The sequence below is a fragment of the Schistocerca gregaria genome, chromosome 2 (genome assembly GCF_023897955.1).
Source record: "Schistocerca gregaria isolate iqSchGreg1 chromosome 2, iqSchGreg1.2, whole genome shotgun sequence".
Classification (NCBI taxonomy): domain Eukaryota; kingdom Metazoa; phylum Arthropoda; class Insecta; order Orthoptera; family Acrididae; genus Schistocerca; species Schistocerca gregaria.
This window is the reverse complement of record NC_064921.1, coordinates 897,425,876-897,450,609: the sequence shown is the minus strand read 5'-3', so window position 1 is coordinate 897,450,609 and position 24,734 is coordinate 897,425,876.

Genomic DNA, 24,734 nt, shown 5'->3' with positions numbered 1-24,734 from the left:
GCATGTATTAAGACAAATAACACCTGATGATAAACCCACAGGTTCCGAAATGCATCGTGTACTTAATAAAAGACGAAAAGTTGTGACTGAAGGCGTTTTTTAATTAATACCTCCAGTATTTTGTTCTTCTTTTAAACTATCACCAGGTGCGTATACATTTGCTTCTTCAGGTGCAAAAAATATTATTTCGGCATTTCGTTCACAATTTACGAGTAAAATGTATGAGTTTAAATATCTATATACAATGATGAAAGAAAGAATATATTGTGAGAAAACTGTAATATTTCAAATACCTCTATTTTTGTGGAACCGCACATTGCATGCACCACACTGCATTGAAATATTTGCGTTCACGCTCCACTGATCTGCAGTTGTTGGTCACTAGCTAAGACTCTAACGCAGAATGACTGCGATAATTTTTCGGATGTCTTTCAGGTAGACAGTTCTCTCGCCAAAATCAGTTAATTTGTAACCAGGATCCACATACGGGTCATGATCAGGAAAATAAACGATAACATCTGCTTTAGATTCTTCGAGAGCGCCAAGAAACTCTACGTCACAAAATAGGATGTTGCCCAAGTACAGAATGCGGCCATACTGTCATCTCACACTCAAGTGACTAGTTTGATTCCTTTCATTATCAAACAGCATTGTCGAGAACCAAACTGCCAAATGTGTAGCCACTAAAACTATTTATGTGTCTTCTCTTACGTTTTGAAGGGCTTATACTACACACGAGAGATAACAGTTGCGCGGGGTACATTGTACGTAATACTGCTGGTGTGGTAGTCGAAGTGTTAAGGGGTGACCAGATGTCCTTTCTGTCGTCACTCTGACCCCCTCTCCGCGACGGAATTTGTGCACCCCAACTGTCTTCTTGTAGCGATATGCACCCGAAGAATACCAAAAGCTTTCTAAATGTTTAGGAATCGTTTAAACGGAACGGAACTTGGGTGCTAGCACAGTATTCACCTACTGCGACGTGAAAAACTACCGAAAAATCACATGCAGGTTGCCTGCATACCAACCGTCGTCGTTAAGCCGGGAACATCGATCCGGGATCGACGCACCTCCTCGTCAAGGAAGCGGCCCTTTAGCATAAAAGGAGGGGAGGGGGTGAGGAAGGGTGCAAATTCCTGATATTAATTTTGCGGAAAAGGTACTAATGTTTTGAGGACCATTCCACTTAACATGAAATAACTCTTCCATCAATTAACTTCGGTTACACGATATATCAGTCTAATCTGAAATCAGTAAATTCAACTAAATACCTAGGTATTACAATTACGAGCAACTTAAATTGGAAAGAACACATAGAAAATGTTGTGGGGAAGGCTAACCAAAGGCTGCGTTTTATTTACAGGATGTAACAGACCTACTAAGGAGACTACCAACACTACGCTTGTCAGTCTTCTTTTAGAATACTGCTGCGCGGTGTGGGATCCTTACCAGGTAGGACTGACGGAGTACATCGAAAAAGTTCAAAGGAAGGCAGCACGTTTTCTATTATCGCGAAACATGGAAGAGAATGTCACAGAAATAATACAGGATTTGGGATGGACATCATTAAAAGAAAGGCATTTTTCGTTGCGATGGAATCTTCTCACGAAATTCCAATCACCAACTTTCTCGTCCGAATGAGAAAATATTTTGTTGACACCGACCACCATAGGTAGGGACGATCACCACGATAAAATAAGGGAAATCAGGGCTCGTACGGAAAGATATAGGTGTTGATTCTTTCCGGGCGCTGTATGACATTGGAATAATAGAGAATTGTGAAGGTGGATCGATGAACCCTCTGGCAGGCACTTAAATGTGATTTGCAGAGTATCCATGTAGACGTAGATGTAGATTAAGCCATCGCTGAATAAATTTGTCTTAAGAATTCTAAAAATCATAGCAGTTATTCTGATTCCACAACAAATTCTCAGCTCCTACAGACAAAACCTGCACCATCCGTCCTTCTCCCTTCCACTTAACTGGCAGCAGAGCGGATCAAAATTTCTTTATATTTCCTTTGGAATTTAGCCCTCCTCTCGTTTCTCCTGATTCAGCTGGCCACTCCATAAGTGTGTGCCGTCTTTACGTTTCTTCCTCCGCTTTCGGTTTTCTTTTGCCGGGACGTTGTTCCTTGTGAAACCAGACATCGTAGACGGGTTCTGGAAACGTTAACTGTAGTGTCTGCGACGAAAAAGCAGTACAGGGCCCGAGCCAAGGGGGTGTAAATGGCCAGTTGAAGGAAAACAAGGTTCAGCGGAAGCGACGTGATGGCTGGATGCTTGTGGGAGGATGAAGGGATGAGGACGGACAGGAAGAAGGAGGGAAGGAGGGAAGGAACTGCTGGAAAAAGAGAAAAGGAGATGTTACATGTTTTTGCTGCAGATTGAATAACGAAATCCTCAAAGAATCTGCTGTCAAATGATTTATGTTTCTTTTGCGGTCAGACTCGTGCTTGTTACGTTTCCTTCCCCTTCTGCTCCTCCGGCGCAGGCCGCATCCGCTGTCCAGCCTCCGCGAGAGATGCGGCGCCCTTGGGTGGAGGTTCTCTTCTCTGACGTGGACAGACGGCCGCGTTGGAGCAGCGACGGACCACGCATCAGAGGCGCAGCGCTACTGTCGGGTCTCCTAGCCTTCTGTCCGTCTTTTTTTGCGACCGGACGGAGAACGATATTTACATTTCGCAGGTGCCGGCACGGTGGCCGCCGCCGACGCCGACGCTGCCTGCGACGAAGACGCCGGTGCGTATTGGGAGTTGAAGTGTGATGAATATTCCTTTGAATTGCCCGCGCGCTGAAGGCTACGAACGCCGGACAGGACGTCCCGTCTCCGTGGGATTTATGACCGTTCTCCTCGCTCGCCTCTTCTTCACCTCCTTCTGACGGCTTCCTCGTGCTCCTGCTTTGTCCGCTTTCGCCTCTTTTGCTTTCCAGCTCGGTCGCGGAAGCATTAGTTCTGCGCTTCTGGGCACACGGCCAAAAGCTGTCACCGGTCCAGTCGGAATGACAAGAAACGGAAAGAGGTTCCCTTGCTGCGAAACTGTGTCGAACTTACCCCTCTCTTGGCCCGCTCTCCCTCCCTCCCTCTCTCTCTCTCTCTCTCTCTCTCTCTCTCTCTCTCTCTCACTGTGTGTGTGTGTGTGTGTGTGTGTGTGTGTGTGTGTGTGTTCTCTCTATTTCTGTATATGTCTTACACAGTTCCAGCTACCCTGCTCTGATATCTCCATCCCTAACATACACATACACGCATACAAATAACGTGTGAGAATAAAGGAGTATTTGTTATAATGTCTATCACCTTTCCGTTTACACATTGTGACGAAAAATATTGTCCCATTGAAAGATTTGTCTTGAACGATAACCGAATTTTACGGCGTGAAGAACGAGTGTACACACGATACATGAAGAGTCGGCTACAGACCGGTGTGTAGTGATCAAGGCAGCAGTTCACGTGTCAGACAACTTTGAACTTGGCATTTATAGTGCTACAACGATGGAAAATAATATTACGACGATGTCAAACCGTATTTTCATGATATGAAGAAGAATTGACGATATTAAAAAAGTAATTATAATTTTTTTATTTTAATTTTTGTGCTCAGTGAATCAAAGACTTTCTAGTGCACGGAATGAACTAACATTGTTTGTACTACGAAACTACATATGATCGTTGAGTGAGAACTGGCTCTATGTAAGACATATTGTCTGGGCGGATTTTGTTCTCGTACTGGTCGGTAGAGAAAGAAAAGTTTCTTAATCGATGTATGTAATGTGAATGTATAAAGGCTATAAAAAGGAGAGAGAGAGATAATCCTTGCGGACAATTACCATATTATGTAAGAAAATGTAAATACAAATTATTCAAAACAAACCTCTCGAAAGTGTAACGTCTTGTGAATTCTAAAGACTGAAAATTGCTGTGTTTAATCTAAACCTGTCCTGAATAAGAGCGAAGAACATTTATGTCATCATATATTTTCTTCGGTTGACCACGGTTGTGATTCGCATGTTACTTTTTGTTACGCGACGTGTTAGGAACATTTTCATTCTACGCTCAAAAGTGCACACAGCTTTAATCGAACCTGCACCTTTCGGAAACGATAACTCTTAATCAGTACGATTACGCGAATACCGTCTAAATCGCAACCGTGAGCAGAAAAGTGTTTCTTGGACCTGATTTTTATAAATGTGTAGACGTGAAAGCGAACATCATTGCACCATCGCTGGCTCGTAACAATTGAAAGGAAACAAAACAGGGACTGAACAACTTTAAATTTTAGCGCCGTCAGCGTTAAGAAATCTGAACGACGTAAGTAATTAATTAAATATTAACAGGAAGAGAATTATTAAATTTTAACGATTAAATCATAGGAAGAATTTAAAGAATTTTAGCATCATTACATTTCTCTGCATTAGTATTTGAGTATCAGATACCATCATATCTATTTAAAAGACAGTGCGTAAATAAAATTGCCACCTTTTATAATTATTATTATATCAATTGACATGGTAATCGATGCAAGACAGATGGGAAGTAGCGAGATTACAATAAAATTGCGTTTTCGATGTGAACAGTGTCTAGTAAGGAGCTTTAATACAGTAGAAACAATTTTTCCTTAAGGATAAACCGCCGCATTGGACGACCAGAACTGCCTGACAAACGCACGTTACGTCGTCTCCACAGAGCCATTGTAACACCGAAAATGCAGATAAAATACCTTCTGCACCATCCAGAATTTTTAACTGTTTAATATCCATTGACAACTTGTACTGCACTCCTAATTCTGAATCAGTAAGCTTTATTACAGAAAGTATGTATTTAATACGAGGGTGAGGCAACTAAAAACCTTAAATATTATTTATTGTGCAGAAGCTGTGCAAAGCTATATCACTTTTCAACATAATCTCCCCGATGCTCAATGCAAGTCTTCCAACGCTTACAAAGTGCATAAATTCCTTTAGAAAAAAATTATTTTGGTAGTCCGCGCAACCACTCATGCACCGCGGGGCGTACCTTTTCATCAGAACGGAACTTCTTTGCTCCTACTGCGTCCTTGAGTGGTCCAAACATATGGAAATCAGTTGGGGCAATCTCTGGTGAGTATGGTGGATGAGGAAGACACTCAAAATTCAGGTCTGTGATTGTTGCAACTGTCTTGCATTGCCATTTTGCAAAAGGACACCTGCTGACAGCAATTCACGTCGCTTTGATTTGATTGCAGACGGCAGATGAGATCTGTGTATGATGCACTGGTGACAGCGGTCCCCTCTAGGCATGTCATGCTCCAAAATGACGCCTTTTTCGTCCCAAAGGAGTCAGTATAAACTTCTCTGCTGATGGTTCTGTTCGAAACATCTTTGGTTTTGGTGATGAGGAATGGCGCCATTCCTTGCTCGCTCTCTTCGTTTCCAGTTGGTAACTTCAATCACTTAAAGGAACATGAAACATTGCTGGCAAAACTGATAACTAAAGATACAGCACAAATTAAGAGTGCGCATATTCAACCATTCGGTATATTGCTAAGCAAGTGACTTCTGCTGGCTGCAAATGTATTTTACCCTTATCATATTAAAGGTAAAATCAGTTACTCATTTGCTTAAAGTTATTCAGTCTTTCAATAAACAAAGCTGAAATGCTTACCTCATTTTCAAAATTTAGTATTTCAAAACAAGTAGCTGCCAACTCAATGCTTTCTGATTCATTTATTTTCTCGTAAACTGTTGTGTTCAGGAAAAGCGTGACAACCTTCTGTTGCCCCGCCAGAGATTATTTGCTCAATTTTCTTTACCATTACCTTTCTTAGGAGTTTGGATATTCATTGCCCTAGTAGGCTGGCGATCGTTTAATTATTAATTTTTTTGTACTCATTATTTCCTTTGTATTAAATATAGTGGTACTCTCTTCCCCCTGTGTTGCTGGTGAGGGATTGCACTAAATTTCCACCAACTTCAAAATTATCATCAGTGTTTAAATTAGATTTACAATGGATTCTTCCTTTACAAGGGTCTGTTGCTTTCCTTTTACTAATCGGTATTATTTTCCTTCGGTAATGATAGCCTTAACTACCGTACAATTTCATTAGGCAAACGCAATCGCGCTTAATTAAAACGCAAACCAGTAGGCCGTTAGGAAGGGGAGGTTACACCATCCGCAGAAAATGATGAGTTACAGCCACAGATTTGAGTCTCGGGTGTCAGTAACTTATTTTTACAATTCCTGGATGAAGGCAAATGCTGCGCGTGGCCTTCAGCAGCCAAAGACGTACGAGATTAATGAAAACGATGTTCATTCGTTGCCCGTAGGAACAACTATCAGTAAACTACCACAAAGAACGAGTCTTTAGTATCACTTGACTCATGTTCATATGACCTAGTACATACAATATACATCAGAAAATATAATTACCAAGCCATCGAATGGTGCATGGCGGAGTGTACCCATTATTTTCACTGTTCAATTAATTTATTGAAAACGATTATTTTCGTCGTTGAGTACACAATCGCAGGCGCTCCCGTCTGTGATGCAGCGTCAAGGGTAACCACAGCCATGGTCTCCGAGCTCATAGTCCATGCTGCTGCAAACGTCGTCGAACTGTATTCCGTATTACCCTCCAGAACCCACCGATTCCATATTCTGCTAACAGTCATTGGACCTCGACCAACATGAGCAGTAGCGTCGCGATACGATGAAGGGCAATCGCGATAGGCTACAATCCGACCTTTACCAATGTCGGAAACGTTATGGTACACGTTTCTGCTCCTTACACGAGGCATCACAACAGCGTTTCTCCAGGCAACGCCGGTCAACTGCTGCTTGTGTATGAGAAATCTGTTGGAAACTATCCTCATGTCAGCACGTTGTAGGTGCCGCCACCTGCGCCAACCTTGTGTGAATGCTCTGAAAAGTTAATGATTTGCATATCACAACACCTTCTTCCTGTCGGTTAAATTTCGCGTCTGTGGCACGTCATCTTCATGGTGTAGCAATTTTAATGCCCGATAGTGTATAATGTAGTAGAACGGAGGTCATGCTCTTTGCTGCACAATGCTTTTAATCTTTTTTGAAGAGAGGGAAGTAAATATATAGTGGCAAGAAGATTTCAGAGAAGAAAGGATGAGACTGGGAATGAAGGAGTTTTGTATGAATAAGGGAACTGTCATATTGAGGGTTTCTCTGTTGACGTGTTCTATGGAAGCACAACGTAAAGGTAAGGACTTTGAAAAAGTTAAATGTTTTATTAAGGGAAAAGTGTTGGGAGCGGGAAGCAATAGAAAAATGGACAGCTTATTATCAAGATTAATGTTTATAATGAGAAAATGTTCGCTCTTTTTCATTCAATATGTACTGTTGTGGTGGTTTCTGAGAATTTAGTACATAGGAGTAGGTACCAGAAAAAAAAATATTTCAAGTCATTCGAATAAAAATCAATACTTTTGCAGTGCCACACTGTAGAAGTTTCTTTGGTATCGGTCTCGTACGGCGTATAAAGAAGAGATTCTGGTGTGTAATTTCAGCAGTTGGGACAGTGTTATTAAAGAAGAAATTGACATGAGATTGGCCAGTGATCTTATAAATGGAGGCTTTTGCTTCAGTTCTGCTTTAGGTCCAACTCTCTCACTGCTCAGAAAACCAAGGGGCAGATTTAATGCTACCGGATCACCTCTTGTTAATTAGCCAATGACCTATGATAAGGGTGACCTTTATTTGTGATGCTACGTAATGGATGTAATCACAATTATTTATCCCTGGAGAACAAACCAGCTGCGATGTTACCACACGTTATACCCCAGAAGCGACAGACAGTTGCGAGCTTGATTCCCTCGAACCCAAACAGCTAAGAGCGCTCGGCTGATCCTTTGCCTGGGTGCGTCTTCCATCAAAGTGACTGTATACCTTCTTCAGGAGGATGGAACCTAATTTAAAGCGTACCTCGCGAAATGTCGAAGGCCTTGTGACGCACCATCTGATTTATGCCCGGCAACTAAATATGGCTTTACAGCTGATCCAGCAATCTAAAATTATACGCTTTCAGCGAATTAAACATATAATAAATAAATTTGACAAATTATTAAATCCTTTTCCAAACAAAATGGCCAAATTTCAGAGAGTTTGCTGGTCTCATACTGATATGATTTTATGTACATAGACTAAAACGCTGAGTGAGAATCTGTACTAAGACGGGAATCAAATCTCTAGTCTCGCAAGCCGCTAAGCCAACTTGGCATAGCGGTTCGCACAACCTCACGGATTACTCTGGCACGCCTCCATCCTCGATCCAAATTCTCACTGCCGCCCCAGTATAAATTAAATTGCCCTTACACATGTAGAGGAAAAAATATAAGATGGCGGCCACAGAGTGACGCGCGTTTCTTCGGCTCGCGTGTTTTTCCGCTCATTGAAGGTCTTACAGAGAAGTGCGGCAGTCCACAACGTGTGCATAAGACTAAACAAGTGTTACTTGCCGTGGTGTATTGTTCTCCGTTGATTACCACACGTGATAAGTGATAAGTGAGTGAAAAATGGGAAGAGCACGAGTAAGCGGCAGCAGGCGAGGCTACAGGGGCGCAGGCAGCGCGGGCGCCCGGTCTCCGGCGGCAGGTGAGGCCCCGCTTCCCGACATCGGGGAGCTCGTCCGGTCCAGGTGAGTGCGGCGCTGCACAGCAAAGACACGCTAGACGTAATCGTGCAATCCATCACGGACTCTGTGACGGCCGCGGCCATGGACAAAGTGCAAGAGTCTGTCGGGCGCAACAGCACTGAAAGTCCCTGGCCGCACAAGAGAAAAAAGCCGGCGAGCTAGAAGCTAAACTGTCTGCTGCCACCAATGAAATTGAGCAGTATCAGCGAAGGAACAGCTTGCGCTTGTTCGGGGCAGCTGAAAACGATCGCGAAAATACCGACGACCTGGTCATTAGCCTCGTGCGTGAGAAACTTGGCGTGCAGATCGACGTGGCCGATATTGACAGAAGCCACCGTGTTGGGTGCAGGATACCAGGTGCCATGAAACCCAGGCCCATAATAATTAAATTTGTGTCTTACCGGAAAAGAGCTGAAGTGTTTGCTCAGAAAAGAAAACTCGCCAAGAGTGGGGTTACCCTGAGGGAAGATCTGACGCGCGAAAGACTTAAAGTTTTGAACGCTGCGATCACACAGTTTGGCCTTCAAAATGTATGGACCCAGGATGGCAGGATCGTAATCAAGACGGAAGGAGGGAGGAAAACGGTGAGAAACATGTTCGAACTGAAAGACTGAGCGAAATCTCGCGAGACACAAAGTCTCATATTGTAATCTGTCAAATATAAGTTAATTTTTATTCTTTCTTTTCATTTTTTTAGCTTAAATACTGCTCCGTTATTTCTATAAGTCCCCCCCATGAACCATGGACCTTGCCGTTGGTGGGGAGGCTTGCGTGCCTCAGCGATACAGATGGCCGTACCGTAGGTGCAACCACAACGGAGGGGTATCTGTTGAGAGGCCAGACAAACGTGTGATTCCTGAAGAGGGGCAGCAGCCTTTTCAGTAGTTGCAGGGGCAACAGTCTGGATGATTGACTGATCTGGCCTTGCAACATTAACCAAAACGGCCTTGCTGTGCTGGTACTGCGAACGGCTGAAAGCAAGGGGAAACTACAGCCGTAATTTTTCCCGAGGACATGCAGCTTTACTGTATGATTAAATGATGATGGCATCCTCTTGGGTAAAATATTCCGGAGGTAAAATAGTCCCCCATTCGGATCTCCGGGCGGGGACTACTCAGGAGGATGTCGTTATCAGGAGAAAGAAAACTGGCGTTCTACGGATCGGAGCGTGGAATGTCAGATCCCTTAATCGGGCAGGTAGGTTAGAAAATTTAAAAAGGGAAATGGATAGGTTGAAGTTAGATATAGTGGGAATTAGTGAAGTTCGGTGGCGGGAGGAACAAGCCTTCTGGTCAGGTGATTACAGGGTTATAAACACAAAATCAAATAGGGGTAATGCAGGAGTAGGTTTAATAATGAATAGGAAAATAGGAATGCGGGTAAGCTACTACAAACAGCATAGTGAACGCATTATTGTGGCCAAGATAGATACGAAGCCCACACCTACTACAGTAGTACAAGTTTATATGCCAACTAGCTCTGCAGATGACGAAGAAATTGAAGAAATGTACGATGAAATAAAAGAAATTATTCAGATAGTGAAGGGAGACGAAAATTTAATAGTAATGGGTGACTGGAATTCGAGTGTAGGAAAAGGGAGAGAAGGAAACATAGTAGGTGAATATGGATTGGGGCTAAGAAATGAAAGAGGAAGCCGCCTAGTAGAATTTTGTACAGAGCACAACTTAGTCATAGGTAACACTTGGTTTAAGAATCATGAAAGAAGGTTGTATACGTGGAAGAACCCTGGAGATACTAAAAGATATCAGATAGATTATATAATGGTAAGACAGAGATTTAGGAACCAGGTTTTAAGTTGTAAGACATTTCCAGGGGCAGATGTGGACTCTGACCACAATTTATTGGTTATGACCTGTAGATTAAAACTGAAGAAAATGCAAAAATGTGGGAAATTAAGGAGATGGGACCTGGATAAACTGAAAGAACCAGAGGTTGTACAGAGTTTCAGGGAGAGCATAAGGGAACAATTGACAGGAATAGAGGAAAGAAATACAGTAGAAGAAGAATGGGTAGCTCTGAGGGATGAAGTAGTGAAGGCAGCAGAGGATAAAGTAGGTAAAAAGACGAGGGCTGCTAGAAATCCTTGGGTAACAGAAGAAATATTGAATTTAATCGATGAAAGGAGAAAATATAAAAATGGAGTAAATGAAGCAGGCAAAAAGGAATACAAACGTCTCAAAAATGAGATCGACAGGAAGTGCAAAATGGCTAAACAGGGATGGCTAGAGGACAAATGTAAGGATGTAGAGGCTTATCTCACTAGGGGTAAGATAGATACTGCCTACAGGAAAATTAAAGAGACCTTTGGAGAGAAGAGAACCACGTGTATGAATATCAAGAGCTCAGATGGCAACCCAGTTCTAAGCAAAGAAGGGAAGGCAGAAAGGTGGAAGGAGTATATAGAGGGTTTATACAAGGGCGATGTACTTGAGGACAATATTATGGAAATGGAAGAGGATGTAGATGAAGACGAAATGGGTGATACGATACTGCGTGAAGAGTTTGACAGAGCACTGAAAGACCTGAGTCGAAACAAGGCCCCCGGAGTGGACAACATTCCATTAGAACTACTGACTGCCTTGGGAGAGCCAGTCATGACAAAACTCTACCAGCTGGTGAGCAAGATTTATGAGACAGGCGAAATACCCTCAGACTTCAAGAAGAATATAATAATTCCAATCCCAAAGAAAGCGGGTGCTGACAGATGTGAAAATTACCGAACTATCAGTTTAATAAGTCACAGCTGCAAAATACTAACGCGAATTCTTTACAGACGAATGGAAAAACTGGTAGATGCGGACCTCGGGGAGGATCAGTTTGGATTCCGTCGAAATGTTGGAACACGTGAGGCAATACTGACCTTACGACTTATCTTAGAAGAAAGATTAAGAAAAGGCAAACCTACGTTTCTAGCATTTGTAGACTTAGAGAAAGCTTTTGACAATGTTGACTGGAATACTCTTTTTCAAATTCTAAAGGTGGCAGGGGTAAAATACAGGGAGCGAAAGGCTATTTACAATTTGTACAGAAACCAGATGGCAGTAATAAGAGTCGAGGGGCATGAAAGGGAAGCAGTGGTTGGGAAAGGAGTGAGACAGGGTTGTAGCCTCTCCCCGATGTTATTCAATCTGTATATTGAGCAAGCAGTAAAGGAAACAAAAGAAAAATTTGGAGTAGGTATTAAAATTCATGGAGACGAAGTAAAAACTTTGAGGTTCGCCGATGACATTGTAATTCTGTCAGAGACGGCAAAGGACTTGGAAGAGCAGTTGAACGGAATGGACAGTGTCTTGAAAGGAGGATATAAGATGAACATCAACAAAAGCAAAACGAGGATAATGGAATGTAGTCCAATTAAATCGGGTGATGCTGAGGGAATTAGATTAGGAAATGAGACACTTAAAGTAGTAAAGGAGTTTTGCTATTTAGGAAGTAAAATAACTGATGATGGTCGAAGTAGAGAGGATATAAAATGGAGACTGGCAATGGCAAGGAAAGCGTTTCTGAAGAAGAGAAATTTGTTAACATCGAATATAGATTTAAGTGTCAGGAAGTCATTTCTGAAAATATTTGTTTGGAGTGTAGCCATGTATGGAAGTGAAACATGGACGATAACTAGTTTGGACAAGAAGAGAATAGAAGCTTTCGAAATGTGGTGCTACAGAAGAATACTGAAGATAAGGTGGATAGATCACGTAACTAATGAGGAGGTATTGAATAGGATTGGGGAGAAGAGAAGTTTGTGGCACAACTTGACTAGAAGAAGGGATCGGTTGGTAGGACATGTTTTGAGGCATCAAGGGATCACAAATTTAGCATTGGAGGGCACTGTGGAGGGTAAAAATCGTAGAGGGAGACCGAGAGATGAGTACACTAAGCAGATTCAGAAGGATGTAGGTTGCAGTAGGTACTGGGAGATGAAGAAGCTTGCACAGGATAGAGTAGCATGGAGAGCTGCATCAAACCAGTCTCAGGACTGAAGACCACAACAACAACAACAACAACATTTCTATAAGTACCATAAGTACTCTATTTAAAATCAGTCAATTGTTTCACAAAAATATTGTTTCTTTATTTGTCCATCATAAGAGCTCATGTATATTCATATGGTCAGTCATATGGGAACTAACATTCTCCATTAATAGGAATCTCCTTACAACCGATTTTCTATATCTGTTATTTTCATCTTCGCCACTACCACTACTACTACTATTATCTTTTCCGTAACCACTATTTCCACTTTCCATCTTTCTTTTCGCTCCCTTCCCCGATACTTCCAGCATGTTTTTCACTTTTAGTCCACAGACGCTTGAGTCAGTCACGACCTTGGACACACCAGTAAATGTGTCTTCCCCCGTGAAATCCAGCTTTTGTCCCTCTTCCGGCCAGCAGGTAAACGGTGCGCGCTCGGTCCTACAGGCGGCCACAATGGGACGGACCGGTTCCGGCGGCGGGCTCTTTGTGGCCCACGCGATCGCGCAGTCGCTAACGGCTCACTTCGACGAGTTCTGTGACTGTTCTGCCAATCGCTGTTCCACATTATCCTCGTCTCTGAAACTTGGTTGAAACCAATCATTTCTTCCGACGGTATCCGAATCGCTGGTTACTCTCTCCTAAGGGCAGATCGTGAACACGACGCGGGGGTGGTGTGGGTGCCTATGTTCGCTCTGATCTGACACCTACTGTACTATGCACATAGGATGCAAAGGGCGAAGGAGAAGCAGAGTTCTTGTTTTTCGAAATAAATACATCAAATCAGAAGCTGCTAATTGGACTAATCTATAAACCCCCAAACGTCGGTGCCATGTCCTCCTTTCAGTCTGCCCTCTCCTCACTCGTGACACAGTATGAACACATAATCATTATGGGCGACACAAACATCGACTTACAGTTAAAATCTCCCTCTGCCGAAAAACTAAGGCGACTGTTCCACTCCAATGATATGAGTTTAACACCGCTGGACCCAACTCATCACACGCCACACAGTCACACACTCATAGATATAATAGCAACAAAGCGACCAGATAAAATAATCTGCGCCAATCAGACATCCGCTCCGGGACTCTCTGCTCATGACGTGATATTCTTAAATTACTAAATGCATACACCTGGTAACCTAAAGAAACTTAAAAAATGTTAACCATGACGCTTTTCAAAAGGATTGCTCAGACATCCCTTGGCATGATATAAGCAATGAACCGACTTTAGACAGAAAAATTCGGCAATTATGTCGCAAAATTATTGCACTGCATGATAAACATGCTCCTCAACGCACTGTCAAGGTAAAGAGAGCTCCCGCTCCGTGGCTCACCACTGCATTACGCCAGTTAATGAATAAACGTGATGCTGCACATAGGGCCTTCAAGCGTAACCCAACTCCCGAGGCATACGAAGCTTATAGGAAACTCCGAAACAGAACTAAGCAAAGCGTGAGGAATGCCAAAATCAGACATGCCCACTCTGTCGTATGCTGCATATCAAAACTTGCTGCAGTGTGGAAAAAGCTCCGCAGTTTCGGTATAGGGAAGCGAAGATCTGACCCTGTTTATCAAGCATCTGCAGAAGAATTAAACGATTTCCTCTCAAGAGCTGTAAACTGCCACGCAGCGACAAATTACCAACCCCAAGATATCTCTCGAGAGACATGTTTTTCCTAAAACATGACACTACCGGCACAGTACACAAGGCAATTATGAGAATCTCTTCCGAGGCAGTAGGAAATGATGGAGTGAGCATTGGCATGATTAAGAACGTCGTAGACACTATTATTCCAGTTATCACAGATATCTTCAACCTGTCTCTTGTCAGTAGTACATATCCTACTGAGTGGAAGCAAAGTTTAATTCAGCCTATACCCAAGACTGACAACCCTAAGTCGCCAGGTGACTACAGGCCGATCAGCATACTACCTGCAATATCTAAAGCCCTAGAATACATCGTCCATGAACAGCTGATGGATTACCTTAAAACTCATAACATCCATGACGAATAGCAGTCAGGCTTTCGAAAGCACCATAGTATAGCAACTGCATTAATCAAAGTAACTGATGACATTAAACATGCTATGGACAGACGTGAAGATACTATCCTAACACTGCTCGACTTTAGCAAGGCTTTTAACACAGTTGACTTCGATATATTACTAATTAAAATGAAACAGCTGAATTTCTCAAACAGCGCAATACACGGGTTCGACATCTACCTCAAAAACAGAAGTCAACAAGTCATTTGTGGGTCGGAAAAGTCATCATGGAAAAGCGTGCGCTCTGGAGATCCCCAAGGCTCCGTCCTTGGTCCACTACTTTTCTCACTGTAAATTAATGATATTTCTTCAGTGATTCACTCCTGCACCTACCATCTATATGCCGACGACATCCAACTGTACATAAGTGCAAGCCCCAAAAACATTGCTGGCACAGTAGCCAGTATGAACGCAGAGCTTTACTCTGTTTCTCGATGGGCACAGAACCTAGATCTGAAACTAAACCCCAAGAAATCCCAGATCATACTTATACCTCATCCAAAGTTAATCAGTCGGTACTTTCGCGAAACAGTACAATACTCCACAATGCTACCCAACTACAATACCAGAAAATAGTAAAAGACCTTGGAATAATCTTGAATGAACACCTAAACTGGGAAGAACAAACAGTCACAGCTTGCCGGAAATCGCTCTCCTCCCTACATAAAATTCAAAAATTTAGAAAAATATTTCCAAACCCATGTTAAACAAAAATTAGTCCAAACAATAGTCTTGCCTAATCTTTACTACTACGATGTAGTTCAACACGGCACAAATAGTGAAAATTCTAGATGCCTCGAGCTAGTGATGGATGCTTGCGTTAGATACGTGTGCAATATTCGTTTGTATGATCATATCAGTCCTTCATACTCCCAGCTAGGTTGGATACGCCCACATAAGGCACGCGATCTCCACACGATGTGCTTACTTCATCGATTTCTTAGCCACTGGTGGCCCCAATACTTAACTTTTCACATTAAACACCTATCATCATTCCACAATCGCAATACCAGATCGGATACGTCTAGCATCTTGGCTGTACCTTTACATAACACAAAATCTTTCTCCGTGTCATTCTCCATCTCAGCCATACGACTATGGAACGCACTCCCCTGTGATCTGCGTCTTATCCAGAACTACTCAACATTCAAGAGGGAACTCAAAACTTACATATTAGGGACGGTATAGCCACCATTGTTGTGCCCCTCCCATCACTTACTTTCTCCTCTTCATCACAGCTTCGAATTTTACCATTCTATTTCTCTTCCTCTAACCTATCTACCTCTTATATATCTCTTTCTCAACATTCTATCGTCTTATGTCTCTGCTCGATGAGAATAGCTCACAAGCTGCAAGAATATAACGAGAAAATTCCCAACTAACAATGGGACTGACATTCACAAAAGAAAAGTGTGTTTACTTTCATATACATAGTCACTATTATTATTATTATTATTATTCTTGATTGTTATAATTATTTTTATTGTTATAATTATCATTGTACTACTTTTATAATCTCTATTTTTTTATTTAACACGAATACGGCATAATACGTTATATGACTTAATGTTATGTAGTAACTGTAACTCGTTCAATCTGAGTATGCCTGGTTAGGTGTAAGAGAGGGCCTGAGGGCGCTAATCTTGACAGATAGAATAAATGCATAAATAAAAATGAAATGATCCTGTGGCACTCTCCGACCGGAGGCCCCTTTCGGGGAAGTTCGGCCAGCAGGTCGCAAGTCTCATTTCAATTTGGTGACTTGCATGTCAGCGATGATCAGATGATGGCGAGGAAAACGTAACACCCAGTCCACAAACGGAGAAAATCTCCATCCAGGCAGGGATGTGTACCCGGGCCCCGCAGCATGGTAGGCAAATACATTACCATACTCAGCTAAGCAGGCGAGTAAGCACGTAAGGAATTGCCAAGGCTCTTCATGTTCTGGAAAAGCACCTCACCATGTAACGTATATTGGGCATCTAGTCTGAAACCCAAGCACAGGTACTTATACAAATGAAATGACACAAGTTTAGAAACTTCAGTGCTCTCAAACAGACATGAGTTTAGAAAAGATATGCGAATTTTAACGAACTGATGATTTATTGGCCTGTCCGAAATACAATAAAGTAAATTGGTTGCACAAAAAAGTTTTCAAATATGACCTAAGATAAAAACAACACTCACTAAACAAATACAGTTAAAATTGTTCAAAAGCGATAGAAGTGCTAACAGACTCGCTCAGTAAAACTAATAATCTCAAATACTCATATTACAGAGGCCCATAAGGCTTAAACTGTTCATAACTCGTTTGCTAACTCGTATTTGTTCAAGCTTCAGTAGTGCGACAGGCACACGTGAAATCCTACAAGATCTGTAAACAGCTGAAATATGTCCCATGAAGCACATTGTCGGACACAGACGACTGGCTGTCACCTTTATTAAACCTAAGACTTCTTGCAAAATTGAACGTACTGCAGGCTTCGAAAGGAGATAAGCCATAAGATGCTTCTCTTCACTAATGTTGCACACAGCATCTATCAGCCAGAAACACAGACATAAATTCAGAATTTCCTTCTTTCTATATCTCGTCCTAATCTTCTGTTTGTTACTCGTTGTGATTCACTTTAAATGTACGTTTCGTTAATAGAATTTCTCTCCCCAAAGATGACTACTAATCATAATTTGTCTACTGAACAGGCAACAAAAACACTGAGTCATGATAAATGAAAGCAGTAAATAGTAAATTACGTAAGCGCCGAAAGAATATTTCACGTTCTTCGTTTTAAAAAAAGTTGTACCGTTATAAATTCTCCCCGGAGGAGATTCTGTTCAATTAGCAGGAGCATTAAGTTGAGTTACTGCTCTCTCCGTTTTTGTTATCGAGTAATTACTACAAAAGCTAATTTACGCTGGTTGCTGCTGTCTTAACGTATTTAGCGACAAGAGGCTTCTTCGCAGTTCACGGCATAAAACCTTACGGATGGGTAAATCTGCCGTTTTATGCAATATAGTCGCTTAAGAAGGAAATTCCAGTTTTTTTCCAACTAAAATATCGTGCTACAACTATGCATTGATATTTCCCTTACATTAATCTTAAATATCATGTATTCCATGAATGCCACATTAAAGGGAGTTTGATATTAATTTGAGCTAAGAAAGTGTCAGTTTTTCAATTTTTTTCACATATTATTAGTTTACAAGATAGAATTTATTTTGAATGTTGTTGTTTTACTGTTGTGTTTATTAAAACTCATAGCGCAGAGATTCTTCATCCCAGAATGGTCTCCTCATGAGCAACTGACGAACCATTTCATTATTTCCAAAATATTAAAATTATGTATGGAACAAAAATATATTAAATAATAAAAAAGTGTATGATAATTGTGCAACAGTTTGTAGGCTAATTCCGACACCAGCCCTCTATATACAGACAAATAACCACTGACGATACTTTTACATTTCAATAAATTGGTTATCTCTTTCTGAAATTCAGTCATTCATGTTAAACAAATACAAATTCTCATGATCTGAGGTATATTCCGGTGAAGATAAACAAAAATGGGTTAATACCAAAGTATTCGCATAACGATCAACTCATTGTAAACGTTGGCTTCAGGGCACTCAAGAACGAAGTTCTGATGAGCCTCCGATTTCGTTTGAATCCCACCTGATAGTTAGAAAATCATTTTCGATCATGTAAACAACCCTCGGTTATTGTAATGATATTCCATCTGAGGCTTTGCTTTCGACATCATTTAGCCACGTGTAACGAGAAGCGTACGTCGGTTATCACATGCTGCTAAAAATGAAACTTCCTTTGGCTGACCCAAGAAGCGTTTGGAAATGCGGCTTTGTATTGTTCGTGTTGACGCGAGTGAGCTATTAGTGAATGCCACTTTGTAGGTGTATGACAATATTTTTAGCCCTTTTATCCGCCATTTTACTTTTTAATATTAGCAAGGGCGCTAATAACCTTCCCGCTGACTACCTGTGAACTCAAAACAAACAAGCAAATACACACACGCACACACACACACACACGCACACACACACACACACATACACACACACACACACACACACACACAAAACACTCTTTGGATTGTGTTGTACTAGAAGAAATCGAGATCGTTCTATTTTCAGTCTAATGCCGTATATCCTATGGTTACACATTATGTGATTTTAGTACAGTGGTTTCAGTTACCTTATTTCTCCTCCTGGTCTTGGAGAAAACAAATAAGGTACTCTGAGTGTCCATCCGTTTCTCTGCCTTCTTTTGACATGAATAGCAGCAGAATGAGGGTGAGTCCCAATACGCCAAGGCTCGAACCAACATAACAGCTGATCGTTATTCAAACGTAAGCAATAAGTGCGCTCGAATCGAAGACAATGGTCTGGATTACTGGCCCAGGTGCTACTCCTATACGTCGTTGCACAGGCAAGGCTATTTGTAAACGTCTTTTGATGTACAAATGAAATGTAGTTTATAGTGTACCTGTCTATCCGACCCGGTGTGTGTGTGTGTGTGTGTGTGTGTGTGTGTGTGTGTGTATGTGAGTGTCTATGAGTGGGTGAGAAGAGGATGGGAAATGGTGGTGGCATAGGGTGGGGAGGGGGGAGGGGAGCGGAGTGGTACACACACACACACACACACACACACACACACACGCACACACACACACACACACACACACACACACACACACACACACGTAGACCTGGATGAATAGAAATAGTATCAACTAAGTAACCACTTATGAATCAAAACTAGAGCCATGAAGTATGCAGCAGCACTCTGGATATATAAAAACATCCAAGGGAGAAAGAATCGCGTGTCATTGGAGTGCTGTGTGTTAAAATCTGATGTCTGTCTGCAGAAGAACGTCTGCAAAAACTTTAAACATGAGAACTTCTTGTTATCCTTGCTCCCATACTGCTAAAAAACTGCTTCTGCCGAAGACTGGCATGCAAAACCATCATACAAAGCCTTTGTTGATCGTTTACATCCGTTATAAATTGCTGAAAACCATGAAAGTCATCCAGTACATAGGAGTATGTGTCCCGAGCGAGTAAGAGTAGAAAGACCACAGAGAATTAGGTTATGAAAAGCTAATACCACTTTGTAAAATAATGCCCATCCACGAAAAATGTTTCACTACTTGCTCGATTTCTGGTTAGTTTGGGAAGAGTTAATCTTCTGTCGGAGTCCTTTGAAGAACAGCATAATGGTCTTTTTTGCGCTTCGACAGGAGCATTTTACGGCTGGCTTAGGTAAATGCTAGGGAAAATTATAGCCCAAATTTGGACATTTTTCCATTGTAAAGTACACTTCTTCGAAGGAGACAAAAGATGTGCTTGTGACCAGCATGATCTGACGGCAATCACTTTAGATACCAATACCTTCACAACTACGGCAGCTACTAACACAAAAACATTAAAGGGCACAAGTGGGAACTGAGGGTAGCTCCAGACCTGAAAACAGATGACTAGCGGTGGGTAGTTCTGGAGGTGTCGTCTGTGTCATCAACAAACAGTTTAATTATACACTGGCTGACAAAAAAAGTGGAGCACCCAAAAGTAGCAATCTGATATCTGTGTTAGTTCCTACTTACACCAGGTGTGGAAGTATGAAACCGGAATCTGGTTGCAATAATTACATGTCTGTTGTTTAAAACAGATAATATTTTGTTTAAAAAAATCTCCATTGCATTTTATTCGTTTCTGCTACCTCTCCGGAAGGCTAGGTAGGCTATGAATGCCACGCCAAAAAGCAGTTCTTTTTAAGCGAACCAGTCAGTGAGCTATTTTAGTACATTTTCATACAAATTGAAGCGTTGTTCAGCGAGAGCAAGTCCCAGTGAAGCAAACAGATGAAAATTGGAGGATAAGACACAAGCCCTAATATTCCCCAACTAAACGTCTCGGTCGTTTCCCTGACCCGGTTTTCTGTGTGCGACGGGGCGTTGTCATGGAGCGATATGACTTTGTGTTGCCGTTTTCCATATTCACGCAATGCTCGAATTAAATCGATCATTTGCTGTTGGTAGAGATCAGCGTTAACGGCGTCACCAGGTTTTAGCAGATTATAATAGATGACACCCTTCTGATCCCACCAAACACAGAACATTTTCTTCTTTCTAATGTGATTTGGTCTTGCAGTGGATGTCGATGGTTTTTCAGGATTCACCTATGATTTACGACACTTAGGATTCTCAAAATATATCAGTTTTTCATCACCTGTCATTATTCGATGGAGAAACGACTTTCTTTTGTATATGGCGAGCAGCATTTCACAAGCCTTTCGATTTGCTTGCTGTCTTTCATTCAGTTCATGCAAAATCCATTGTTCCACCTTCTGCACCTTTCCCATAGCTTTCAAACGAAGACAAAAGCCTTTCTGCGTCACATTCAGTTGTCCACGAGTTCCCGTTGAGTTTGGGTATCATCTTCATCCAATAAGGCCTGCAATTCGTTGTCTCCGAGCTTTCTCAGTGGTTTCCCGTGCCCGTTGTTCTTCACCTCACCACTTTGGAATTTTCTGAACCCCTTCAAACATTGTGTTTTCCCAAGAGCATGTTCGCCGAAAGCTTCGACAAGCATTCGATGCGATTCTACAAATGATAACAGAAAACTGTCCGTAAACCGTAGTTCGAAGGCACAAAACTCGACATGTTTACAGGTTTGAAACAGACGCCGATGTATGGATCTTGGGCCTGTTGATATTCGTCGACAGTCCTTACAGGAAGCAGATGCCGCTGCAGACGCGGTCTCACGGGCCCTACATTGACGCCTAGCACCATCTATAGGGAAATTCCGGTTAATACGTCTGCACCTGGTACTCGCCTTATGGCGTGCGAAGATATCGTTTATGACTTCAGGTCACGATTGGTGACTGAGGGAATTCCTGCGACACCACGGTACGTGACGGACGTGTAGCTCACTCAAGTGACACTACTGAAGCGCGATTTTTTGACACAGCAGTGCTCGTCACACGTTGCAGGTGTCTCTATGAAATGTCCGCGTTTGTAGAGGCAGCAACATAGCTAGCAAGATCCTCAGATCTGTATCCGATAGAACGTACGTCGGTCCGAGTCGGACGTGAGCTTCGCCCCTATGTCAGGACGCAAGAATACCAGTTAGAACAACTGTCGGCCAGCTTGCCAGAAGAGAGCATAAAACTAAATTTTCTAATCACTTAAATAACTTCACATACTCCCTCAACCCAGGATATTTCGTTTCATTTCCTGCCTTCCTCACTCCCTCTCCCCCCTTCCCCCTCCTGGACGCTTCACTTTTCCTGTCGGGCAGTAATATATTCATTGCCAACTACCTTGCCGCAGTGGTAACACCGGTTTCCGTCGGATCAACGACGATGAACGCTGTTGGGCTTGGCGGTGGCCGTCCTGTCTGCCTAGCGCTGTTGGCAAGCAAGATGCTTTCAGACCCTGTGTGCCCAATTGAGGAGATACTTGATTGAGAAGTAGCGGCTTTGGTCAGATAAACTGACAACGGCCGGAAGAGTGGTGTGCTGACCACATGCCTATCCATACCTGCATCCGGTGACGTCTATGGACTGAATATGACAAGATGGTTGGTCGGCACCGTTGCACATTCAAGGGCTCCTCGGACGGAGATCATTTTAGTTTTAGTCTGTATTCATTATCCGTCCGTTTTGATCCTCGTAGCAAGTCAGCTTCAAATAAATTACAAGTACTCAGTTTTCATCGTACTTTTACTTTTGAGGCGACAAACTCTGGGATTTACAGATATACGCCCGCCGGAGTGGCCGTGCGATTCTAGGCGCTACAGTCTGGAACCGAGCGACTGCTACGGTCGCACGTTCTAATCCTGCCTCGGGCATGGATGTGTGTGGTGGCGTTAGGTTAGTTAGGTTTAATTAGTTCTAAGTTCTAGGCGACTGGTGACCTCACAAGTTAAGTCACAAAGTGCTCAGAGCCATTTAAACCATAGCACCATTTACAGATAAATTTTAAATATCTTCTTCTGCTGTTAATTTGGTGTAAGCGTCGAGGTTGGAGATGAGTCATTACATAAAACCGTCTGGAGATTGGGTATTAAAGTTAAGCCCTGCATGTGAAGGTACGTCGACCAGACACACTGCTCGAGCAGAATACAGTGACCGTTTCGTAAACAAAACTCTTTTGGTGTATAAGATTTTTTGCCATATGTTTCAGCCTGAGATCACACAAATGTTATCTTGACTGTTTTAGTCTTCTTAGTAAGTCGTCAAAAAATAATCCACGACAGTATAGCTAGTCTGTAAACATTATATCTATTTTTCCAGCTCCCTACAGTATGTTATACTTCGACATATTACTATGTAACGTATTCACGTGACTTTCTAAGTGTTCTAAATTGGTTACGGTCTAATGTATGTGACTGAAGGCTGGAAAATTTCAATAAATCGCTTTGTCTACGTATCTGTGACATAACTGTTTGTCATATTTTTTCAGAGATATATACATAGAGGCATCAAGATCCTTCTAAATGTCTACCAAACAGCAGGCTTTAGTCACCGTTCCTCACAAGCATCTTCTAACAAAACTGCGTGCCTATGGAATATTGCCTAGGTTGTGCGATTGTATTTGTGATTTCCTGTCAAAAACGTCACAATAACAGACGGAAGGTCATAGAGTAAAACAGAAGTAATATCCGGAGTTCCTCAAGGAAGTGTTATAGGCCCTCTATTGTTCCTGACCCATATTAATGACATAGGAGACAATCTGAGTAGCCGTCTTAGATTGTTTGCACATAATGCTGTCATTTACCGTCATGTAAAGTCATCAGATGACGAAAACGAATTGCGAAATCTATAGGGTGCAAAAAGTGGCAATTGACCGTGAATAAAAGAAAGTGTGAAGTTGTTCACATGAGTACTAAAGGAAATCCGCTAAATTCGATTAAGCGATAAGTCACACAGGTCTGTAAATTCAAGTAAATACTTATGGATTACAATTACAAATAACCTAAATTGGAAAGATCACACAGACAATGTTGTTGGTAGAGCAAACCAAAGACGGTATTCATTGGCAGAACACTTAGAGAATTAAACAGGTCTTGTAAAGGGACAGCTTACACCACATTTGTCCGCACTATCCTTGAGTATTGCTGTGCGGTGTGGGATACACATCAGGTGGGCCTGCAAATAAGGTCAGCTCGTTTTGTATTATAGCAAAATTAGGGAGATAGCGCACAGACATGATGCGTCAGTTGGGGTGACAATCATTAAGAAAAAGGCGTTTTTCGTTGGGACGGGAACTTCTCATGATATCAGTTTTCCCCTCCGATTGCGAAAACATTCTATTAGGACCCACCTACATAGGGAGAAAGGATCATCACGACAAAATAAGAGAAAGCAGGGCTCGCACAGAGAAATTTAAGGCCTTACTTTTCCCGCGTGCCGTTCGAAAATGGAACGGTAGAGAGACAGCTTGAAGGTGGTTCGTCGGACCCTGCGCCAGGCCCTTTATTGAGAATAACAGAGCAATCACGTAGATGTAGATGTAGAATACGGGAAAGGCTTCTGCGTATTGAAGCAGGGCTGCTGTCGTTGGAAGAGAAACGAAGGTAGCTATTTTCATTTTACTATGGATATTCCGTTATCAGCCGTCCATTAAAGGAAAGCAGTTCAGTTCAAGATACTGAATTTTTGAAAATAAAATCCGGCTCTCCAGTTCCAGAATATACGTTAACCGTTATCAAGAAACATTACTTACCACTGTTTATTCTAGTCTCATGTAGAATGCAAAAAATAATATTGGAAACTGGAGACATTAAAGTGTGTGCTTCGTGGTGAAATGCTATACACTTAAGTTGACGAGGAAATAGTATAGCTGCGCATTTCAATTTATAGCGGTGTAAACCCTCTCTCTCTAGTTGGAACGCCGTAAGGAAGTGGTAGTCCTCTGATGCCTGAGATAAAGCGACGCAATCAGTGTCGTGGAGGCGAGGACACAAAAAGCTAAAAGGGGCGGCGACATTACATTAGGGCACTCACATACGCGAGTCCCGTGCTCTTTCAGTCAAGCC